The sequence below is a fragment of the Pagrus major genome, chromosome 4 (genome assembly GCF_040436345.1).
Source record: "Pagrus major chromosome 4, Pma_NU_1.0".
Lineage (NCBI taxonomy): Eukaryota > Metazoa > Chordata > Actinopteri > Spariformes > Sparidae > Pagrus > Pagrus major.
This window is the reverse complement of record NC_133218.1, coordinates 2,425,819-2,436,287: the sequence shown is the minus strand read 5'-3', so window position 1 is coordinate 2,436,287 and position 10,469 is coordinate 2,425,819.

The following is a 10,469-nucleotide window of genomic DNA, read 5'->3' as shown; positions in this document are numbered from 1 at the left end:
CTTCGCTGGTTTTAAGTAGAGGGGTTCTACTGATATCTCTTATGACCGTATGAAGTGCAACACGTAGTTAAACACAAAAATGTTATGAACTTTCCCTTGCAACAACATCAACACTTATTTATCGCTGATGCTCTTGGGAAGTGCACTTGCTATACTGTCACAGGAGGCTGATGAGTTGACTGCCATAGGTGTGACAGCTGCAAACTGTAGGAGTTACACATTCCTGTACTACACTGGAAGTTTACTCATCAGCCTCCTGTGGTAGTAGCAAGTACATTGCCCAGAAGCCGCAGTGATGAAGAAGTGTTGTGAAGTGACATCTGATATGTAATTTTGGCGTTATTGCTGCTATTGTTGTTAGGACTGCGAAGACCCAGACATGTCTCACACCCCCATTGGGATCCTGACCATCATTCCTGAGGAGAGACAGGCTTCCCCTGACTCACTCCACCTTGAGTCTTCAGGTACTGCAATCATTTTGGAAGGAAGAATTGTCATGGATGACCTTGGAAATCTTCCACATGCCATGTGCTTGCTCTTTGGACTTACTTACGCTCTGAATTTGGAGTACCCTCAACAACTGAAGTACACCTTTGACTTCATCCAAAGGGTGCTTCTCTCACTTGGACATAAATCCCTAAAACCAAAAATACAATCACTCAAAAATCTTCTGATGCAATGAGTGAACGTGTTCACGATGTGAATGTGACGTGACATGGGTCACGTTGATACCTTTACCCTTATTGGAAAAGTGATTTTCTTTTTTGTTTGATCCTTTTTTGTGGGAGGGAGCCTCATCGCACTTTCAGACTACTAAATGGTTTTATGTTCATGAGGAGAAACATGAACACCTACTTTCCTTTTAGCTTTTCTTTTTCCTATTGTGGTGATATTGATTACCAGCATCAGGTTCTTTAGCCAGTTATCACAGACTTGATATCTGTTGAAAGATATCTGTTGAAAGTCAATCTCTAGTGCAGTGCTAAACTCATCCACTAAGAATTTAAATCAGAAAGCTCTGAGCAGGTTTCAGGGTCCAGGCTGAAGACTGAGGGCCGTTTTAGGGACTCAAGATTAGATTGAAGGCCGCCCTAGAAAAAAGTCACGTGTCACTTTGTTCTGAAAAACTCTATGGAAAAGTTAGTCTTTATATTACATACAAAGTTTGTTATACCAAAGAAAAGGTTAGTGTTTATATTACATACAAAGTATGTAACCACACTTGAGAACCCCTGTATTTAAGGTAAACTTAAGTAGTTTTCAGCCTGGACCCTATTTCTCCATGTATTTGTGTTCAGAACAAAAAAAGTTTAATTATTAAACTTTGTTGTCCATTCAAACTGTTGTCTGTTGTCTCTTCGTTCCAATAACTTATCACTTTTGGTTCAGCTTACTTGAACATATCAAGGCAATCGGTTTCCTGATATTTTGCTAGTAATGTGAACGCTTAAACTTGTAAGGATAACTTATTTTTACGAGTACTGCTTAATTAACATAACTCACAAGTTTAAGTAGTCAAAATTGACATTTTATAGTCAACCTAACTAATGATTTTGAGTTAACTTCACTCAAGTTTACTGCCATTATCTGAGTTCAGTCAGGACCACTTTGTCAAAATAATCTTTATTTACTTGCACAAGTTTCATTTGGCGGTATGGTACTGTTCTGGGACCCCCTGCTCTTCCACGCGCTTGCGTGGAAAGCCTGAGGCAGGAAGAGCACACCTTCCTGCCCTTCATGAGCCATCATGAACGGCATAAGCAGGGAGCGCAGCAGCAAGAAAAACCCAGACAGAGCAAAGCAACCGACAAGATACAATGGTAATATTCATAACAGATGACAGGAGGCGCTGGGGTGGAGGTGGGTTGTTGCAAAGAGCCAGCAGAGGAAGCAGCAAGTGAGGTCGGGCTAGAGCAGTTTAAATAGTGCGCTCTGAATGCAATTTCCCAATAGGAAGCTGGCACGGGGAGTCAGCTGAGCCATCAGCTGATCTGCTCCGTGTTGACAGCTACGCTGTTGAAGCTGATTTAGCGCTTGACGTCGTGGCCTGCCAGAACTAACGCTACGCTTGATTTCAGTCAGGACCACTTTGTCAAAATAATCTTTATTTACTTGCACAAGTTTCATTTGGCGGTATGGTACTGTTCTGGGACCCCCTGCTCTTCCACGCGCTTGCGTGGAAAGCCTGAGGCAGGAAGAGCACACCTTCCTGCCCTTCATGAGCCATCATGAACGGCATAAGCAGGGAGCGCAGCAGCAAGAAAAACCCCCAAAACAACCACACCGGCAAATCCCTGGACCCTCTTGCTACAAGAGAGGTCAGGAGGCTATCTGAGTTGAAATAGATGTACCCTATTAACTAAGAGATAAGCCAATCCGTTACCCTTCAGCTAGTTGAATAAGGAAGAGACAGACATATCCTATCATGCCTATATCTTTTATTATCCTGATGTGATTACAATAATTGGCTCATGGCTTTTTGAGCATCTAGAATGGCCCCATCTCCAGGACGCAGATAACGTTCATAAGCAGATGAGGACCATCTGCCCATGGCTTTTAGGGTGGACACAGGAACAACCATTGCTGCTGTTGTTGCTGCTCCTATGCGGAACGAATGAGCCGTGTAGCGTTCTGGAGGGAGACCGCAGAACTGGCAGAGGAGGCGGAGGCGAGAGGTGAACCAAGCTCGTGACAGGGGTTCCCCTCCCTCCGTGATGAACAGCGGCTCCTGTGGGCTGGCTGGAGCACGGCTTTTCAGATGGCGGACCATAGAAGACAATGGACAAAAATCAGAATTAGTTCGAGAAATTGGGACTGATATACCCTTTCTGTCTCTATCAGTTTTGGAATGTTTCAAGAAAACACAGAAGTAATGATTGTGGATTGTTACATTGCCTATGGTGAGGTCTTGAGAGGGATCAAAAGATTGTGAGCGTGTTGTGAATTCTCCGCACCTTAAAAACCCATAAAAGGCTGTGAGGAAGACTGTTTCTAGCAGTGAGTCAGTATATGGACCAAAGCACCCGTTCCTTAAGTGAGTGATTATTTTGTGCAAAAGTGGAGGAGTGAAGGGGAGACGGATGTCATTGCCTTGTGGTTTCTCTTTTTTAAAGCCATTTAGCAAGAGCTTAATGGATGGGTTCTCTAGCAGGCTGTTGGCGGATGGATCCAAGCAGCGCAGGTGAAACTGCACACCTGCGAGGAGGCCTTTGATGGAGGATGGCTGCAGTTTGCGGGACTCAAAACAGTGAACCAGAAGCACATACAGTGGGAATACTGATAGGAAGAATTGCAACAGAGAAAGTGGAACAAAATGTGGTGAAATAGAACCATGCAGAGTCATACGATTTTAATGTAGATTTCGCTAAGCCAGTACGCATATAGTGAGCAGCTGACAGCATGTATGACTGCAAGGAGGTGTCTAATCTAGCACCGTATGGCGGAAAGGAGGACACGGCAGGCTGGATGCCGCTGCTTCTGGACACAGACTGTGGAATTTCTGAAATTTAAAACGAGACAGAGCATCAGCGATCTTATTATCCAATCCTGGAATGTGAGCTGCTTGGATGATGAAGTTCCCCAGCACGGATGCCCAAGTAAGGCGTCTTATAAATCTGTTAATTAATGGTATGGAGGAACGCCCTTTGTTGATGATGTGAACAGCTGCTTCATTGTCACAAAAAAATATAATTTTCTTCCTTGACCAGTGTTTCCCCCAGAGAAGACAAGCTACTACGATTGGGTATATTTCCATTAGGGCAGAAGAAGAAGCACTGGCTGGTAGAGATGACAATTCTTTTGGCCATGCATCGGCAAACCACTGGTTATTAAAGAAACCCCCAAAACCCATGGAAGGAGCTGCGTCGGTGAATAATCTAATGGCCAAAGATGATTCGGTATAGTCATTATAGAAAAAAGAAATGCCGTTCCATTTTTTAAGCAGCGAAGACCAGAACCGGAGCTCTGATCTGCACCCTTCATCAAAGGTTACGGTGTCGTGTAGATTTTCGACTGTTTTGGAGAGGTCGAGAAGCCTGGATATGAATGAGCGGCCCTGAGGAATCACGCGCATGGCGAAATTGAGATGACCTAGCAGTGAGAGCAGATCTCTTTTTGAGATGGTTTTTGAAAACTGTTCCTTTATTATCTCCCTGATGCGATTTAATTTCTCGAGAGGCAGGGAAGCTTGCATGAGAATGCTGTCTAGTTTAATACCCAGAAATTCAATGGCTTGGAACGGACCTGAAGTTTTTTCCTCGGATAAGGGGACTCCTAGATTTTTAAAAGTATCTTTAAGTGTGGTGATAGCATGATCCGGCTTGGCATGAAGGTAATCTACGAGCAGAAAATCATCTAACAGGTGAAGCACGAATGGCAGTTTACAATTATTTAGCAAGATCCAGCAAAGAGCTTCTGACAACGTGTCAAAGATTCTTGGACTGCTGCGACACCCGAAGGTGAGCCTAACTGCAAAATATATTTTTTCTCTCCATTTAACACCGAACAGATGCCATTGAGAAGGGTGTAAAGGCATAACTTTAAACGCGTCTGTGATGTCGGCCTTTGATAACCACGCACCTCTACCTGCTTGTTTGATGAGCTTAATGGCATCGTCGATTGAGGCATAATACAGAGAGAAAGGCAGTAGCGGAATGAGGCTGTTAACACTTTGAACACCATCCTGATGAGGAGCGGATAAATCGATGATGAGACGCTTTTTGCCGGAATATTTCCTGGTAGCAACACCTATGGGGTTGATGCGTGATACGGGAAAAGGGGATTTATCCAGAGGTCCGATCATGAAACCTTTCCTGACTTCTTTCTCCAGTAAAGTGTCTACTATTTCAGGCTCTTTCAAGGCAGACTGCAGATTATTACATGTATGAGACACTTTAGGCAACCACAACAGACCAGCCATGAACCCTTGAACCAGTCCGGTTAACAAATAATTGACAAAGCAGCGGTTTGGATGCTTCCTTAAAGCCTTCCCCAGCTCAGCCACGTTGACTGGGGTTGAAGGTTTTATTTTCTCTTTTCCTTCCTCGGGAGACGGGTACGTCTGGGGCACACTGACTTTGGATGCCCGTCCCCGCAATAGCTTATTCTCATCGGTTTTGGGGCCTGCCGGCGGGTGGACTATAGCCACAGATTTGGGACACATGTTGGATGAGTGCGAGAAAGAACCACAAATGGAGCAAGAAAGAGCTTGGCGGCCAGTGCAGTGCCTGCTGATTAGAGCCAGGTCAACCACGGACCAATCCAGCCTTTGGTTGAACCTCTGAATGAACATAGCAGCCCTGGCAGAGAATGATTTGTGGTATTCATAGAACAGAGTTCCACCGTATGACATGGCGAGATCGGCAATGATGGAAAGATAAGTGTCCAGTTCGGCTCGACGGGATGGATAGACTTCGCAGATTACATCTCTGTATACGCCAAAAGCAACAGTGAATTCTGCTAGTGTCAGAGTCTTAGAAAGTCTAGGATCACTATCTTTTATTGTTGCAAAGAGCCAGCAGAGGAAGCAGCAAGTGAGGTCGGGCTAGAGCAGTTTAAATAGTGCGCTCTGAATGCAATTTCCCAATAGGAAGCTGGCACGGGGAGTCAGCTGAGCCATCAGCTGATCTGCTCCGTGTTGACAGCTACGCTGTTGAAGCTGATTTAGCGCTTGACGTCGTGGCCTGCCAGAACTAACGCTACGCTTGATTTGTCTAAACACAGTTATTTTCAGCTCTAACACCTTAAAATGAATTAGCTACTTTACTTGGAGATTTTGAGGCAATCGGTTTTCCTGACTTTTTTAGTAAGTAAAGTGAACTTATTACAATTTACAGTGTAGCGATGCTTGGTCAGGGCCTTTTGCTCCAGTTTTAGACGCACAAGGTCCCCCTTAGCGTCTAAAACTGGAGCAAAGTGTTTCAGATGCAGTGGGCTTTCAACTGACTCCTAAGTAATTACTTCTGCTAGTTACGTAATAACGCAATTAATTGTCCCTACAAGTCCCTTTAAATGCCCCCATTAGCTGCATTAGCTTCTAAATAAGCCTGTAGGCCACTTTTTCCATATAGTACAACAACGTCACATATATATTCAGTATCTGCTCGTTCCAACGCTATATTGACACTATATCATACTAATGTTTAGTGTAGGAGATACACTAATAATAAATGTAGCCTAATTTATTAATCACTGGCGATTAACAAAACACTCGTAAATGGGGCACCACCTCCGTTATTTTATCTATTTGAATAATCCGGAAGGTAATTAATCAAATTCGACCGGACAAGGTTAACTTGCAACAATTCTAATCAATTTCAGATCAGTTTATTCAATCTCATAACTGAAGCAGTGACTTCTACACAGTTTCCATCGGTTCTCCACATTAAAAACAAACCTGCACAGACAACGACATATGGTTAAATTTGTTTATTGACTAAATAATTCAGAGTAAATAAATGGAATGGCAATTTAAACAAATGACAACAGGTAACAGGAAATGTGGATACTGTAATGACTAAGTAATAGGTTATTAGTGGAATATGTGCGGATGGTGAAATCACGGGTCGGGTGAAAGCATATAAATATTACGAGAGTAATTTTAATACTAACGAAACCCTAACCGAATTTCTCTTAAGGAATCAGTAATCAGAATAGGAAGGAATAGGAATCAGAAGCCAAAAAGACACCAACTCGTGTTTCATGTGTGAATCCAGCTGTTATGAGTGATGGAGAGCCTACTTTCTTAGCAGAGTTGTGGAGTCAGCGGCGGCGGGTTTCGTCTCCGGTGATTTGCGACTCTAGCTGGCAGTCCCGGTCCAATGGCCGAGTGTCGCGGCTCGTCTGGTATCCACAGGTTGGCGACCTCAGTCCGACGTCGTAGGAAGAGCGCAGCTCTTCCAGTACCGAGCCGGTGACGATCTTGGCTCAATGCCCAGCGGGATGGTACCGCTAGTGAGCATTGGGGGCAGAGCCGGTTTGGCTTGTCAAAGAGTCTGTCTTTCGTTGGAAACCGCTTGCACGGTTTCTGAAACAGCAATGTTGCTGCAATGTTGTGATGATGATCTTAATGACGATGATGGTCTTCTTTTGTCGCTTTGAATGGTGGTTCTCAGGCTCTGACTTTGTAAATTAATTTTAACTTCTTGACTAAAATAACTGAAGGATTTTCCGTCGTGATCAGATCGTCCTCTGTTATTTAATACAAGATAAATTAAATTTAAGTTCACTTCCTCTAAATCAGGTTACGATACTTAACTGTATAAAACAAATTAAAACAGAACTTTGTTCTGGTATAAACTTAATAAAAGTTTAAGTACTTAAAAGAAATTAATCAATACGGCAAAAAATATAAAAGTGAGAAAAATCAGCGCGTGAGCACTTCTGCGGAGATCGCTGTCTTGAAGCGTGTCTTAAAGTAAAGAGTGGAAAAATTAAAAGAAGAGAGTGAACAGGACAAATGGTGTTATGAAGTTGTAAATAACTAAAAGGGTATCCTGTGAAACGTCCATCTGACGGTTTTATTGAAAGCAAAACAACGTCCTCCTTGCCAGGAGAAGAGGTGAGAGACTGCACGGCCTCTTTCCTGAAAACAGTCAGCTTGCAGATGAAAGGAGTAATGAATGCAAGGAACAGGCCTCAATGGAATGCAGAGGCGATGGACATGTGTTCACATGGGAGGCAGGATCGGGGGAACAAAAAAGTGAGCTTTATTACACAAAAGTTTAAACAAAGTGCAACAGAAAAGCAAAGTTCAAATCAAACGAGACAAGAAACCAAAATCAGAAACATACCAAACGGGGGGCACGAGGAACAAAGACTATATACACAGACACACTAACGAGGGGATCAGGAACAGGTGGATTGAGGAAGGAAGAGGAACAGGTGAGGGAATGAGCGGAAAAACACTGGGAGGGAAAAACACACAGGAGGAACTGAAAAGCAAGAAGTGACACATGAGGGCATAATATCAAAAACAGAAACACAAGAACAAGACACTGACTCATGACAAAGATGCCTTTTAATGGCTGCACCAGCAGCATTAGGCTACATCAAAAGCAAAAATCCAGATGTGTTTGTAAGTTTGTCATGCTTTAAAAAGTTTAAGCACCAAAATGTGTACAGGTTTACATAAAGTCAAGTTTGTTAAGCTTCTAAAAAGTATAAGCATAAAATGTGTACAGGTTTACATATGCAAGTTGGTTATGCTTGTGTTTTTATTGTTGCTTTTATACAGAAATTTGTATTTTTTACACTAATTTGATTTCATAGTTCTGTACTTCTGTAAATTTAATATACAGACTGAATAACTTGTTCTGCTGCAGAACTGTGCTGTTTTCTAACAGTTTGAACTTTTGCCAGTTTATTTGATGGTACATGTGGACAATGACAAGTTGATTGTAACTTGTCATTGTCCAGATGTGTTTGTAAAAGAGGCACTGTGCTAAGAGTTTATGCACTTTTTGTTCAGTGTTTCATCTCAGTTTGTGTCAAATTCTGTGAAACTGACACCAAATTGCAGTGAATAAAAGAAATCCTGCACTGTACCTTTGTGATATATCGTTATATGATTGTCTTGCAATATATCGATTATTGCAGAATCGTTGTATCGTGATATTATCGGCATCCTGGGCCACATATCGTGAGGTACCTTGTGATTCCCACCCCTAACCATTATTGTGTACCAGTGAGTACAGGCCTATTTCGAGCACGGACCTTACCATCTTTCTCAAATGTGATAAGGCTTCTAGATGAGCAGCTGTAAGGTCTGCATCTCTGAGCAAATTTCAATGTGAAACAAAAACAGAGAAAAACTTGTAAGCCATATTTGAGAGAGATCCACTTGCTCTATGCAGCTTGGTCCAAAACCTAATTTTGTATTGTTCTACGTAGACATAGCACATGGAGAGACAGAGAGACAAACAGGCAGACAGATGGAGAGACAGACAGACCTGTTCTTTTGGGTTTTATTTTTAAGTTCTAAATTGAGGACAGTCATATGTGTTAATCTCAGCCCAAGTTATTGCTCACTTGCAAAAATACAACAGAGCCACCACAGCTCTGATATCACCACATAAGTAAACAAGCTGACATACTTAGAATAATTTAGCAATGTTCAACTTTTGCATTAATGTAAATGTCACTGTAAGCATCTAGCTTACACTCTCAGGTGACAGGTGTGATAAGAGGAGCAGCCACATTAAACTTTTATCCTAAAGTTGCTTATATGAGATCGAATGCAGCAAAGCTTTGTTCAAACTCACAGAACTTTCATTTACATTCTAGTAAAGAAGTGAAGGATCCAGCTAAAAGACAGAGAGTGCAGAACAATCCCCCCTCCAACAGTCTGTATGCTAAACTTCTTGGAGCAGCTCACTACACAGCTGAAGAAGCCCAGGCTAGCTTCGTTACCTGAGAGAGCCAATGGTTGAGAGGAGTTCCCAGCCTTTGGAGTGTTAGAAGAGAAATGAGGAGGGACTTAAAAGACCTGCTGCACTGGCCGGGAAACATCTCTGTCCGCCACCCTCCACCGTCCCAAGTGAGCGAGTGTTCAGGATCCTATATGACAAGCGGAGGAGCCGCCTCTCTGGAGAGAATGTAGACAAGTTCTGTTTCCTCCATTATAATATCAGGCATCTCGACTGGAATTACCAACTTTGAGGGAAAAATATCAAAATAGCTTATTTTTCTACTTATCAGTTTTTATGTATACAAAGATGTCATTGTGTTATACACAGAATTGCTAATGACTGATGTTCAGTAGGGCTGGGCCATATACCCAAAACATCATGTCACAAGTTTTGATGGCATGACCGTAAAGCTTTCCAGTACAAAGAAATTACAATGTGATATGACATTGTTTTTTCTTTTATGTCTTTGTCTGGTATGGTCCTATTTCATTTAAAAGTCTCTAATTTATATTACTTTTTAATACTGCTGCAAGGAGTCTTTTTTTGTTTGCCCTAATGTTCAATTCAACAGTTCTAATAAAGTTTAAAATATGAATATGGATGACTATGTTGTACCAGCTTTCACCAACAATTAACAATTTTTTTTATATTTATATTTAATATTGGCCGATTAATCGGCTATCAGCTTTTTCCTTCTCCCAACTATCGTTATTATATCAGCCTTTAAGAAATCCACTATCGGTCGAAACCTACTACAAATTCATTCACAGGTCCTATATCACTACTCGATGATTACATCAAATAATAACTCTCCTCTTACCAGAATATTGCACAGTTGGAGCTCTCCACAGCTCGATTACATTATTCCAAAACACAAAATACTACTTGTTGGTCAAGCCAAAAATTGTACTCAAGTAAGAATATTGTTACTTTAGAATAATATGACTCAAGTAAAAGTAAAAAGTAGTCATCCAAATAATTACTTGAGTAAGAGTAAGAAAGTATTTAGTGAAAAAACTACTCAAGTACTGAGTAACTTCTGATTTATTGTTTCAATAATCA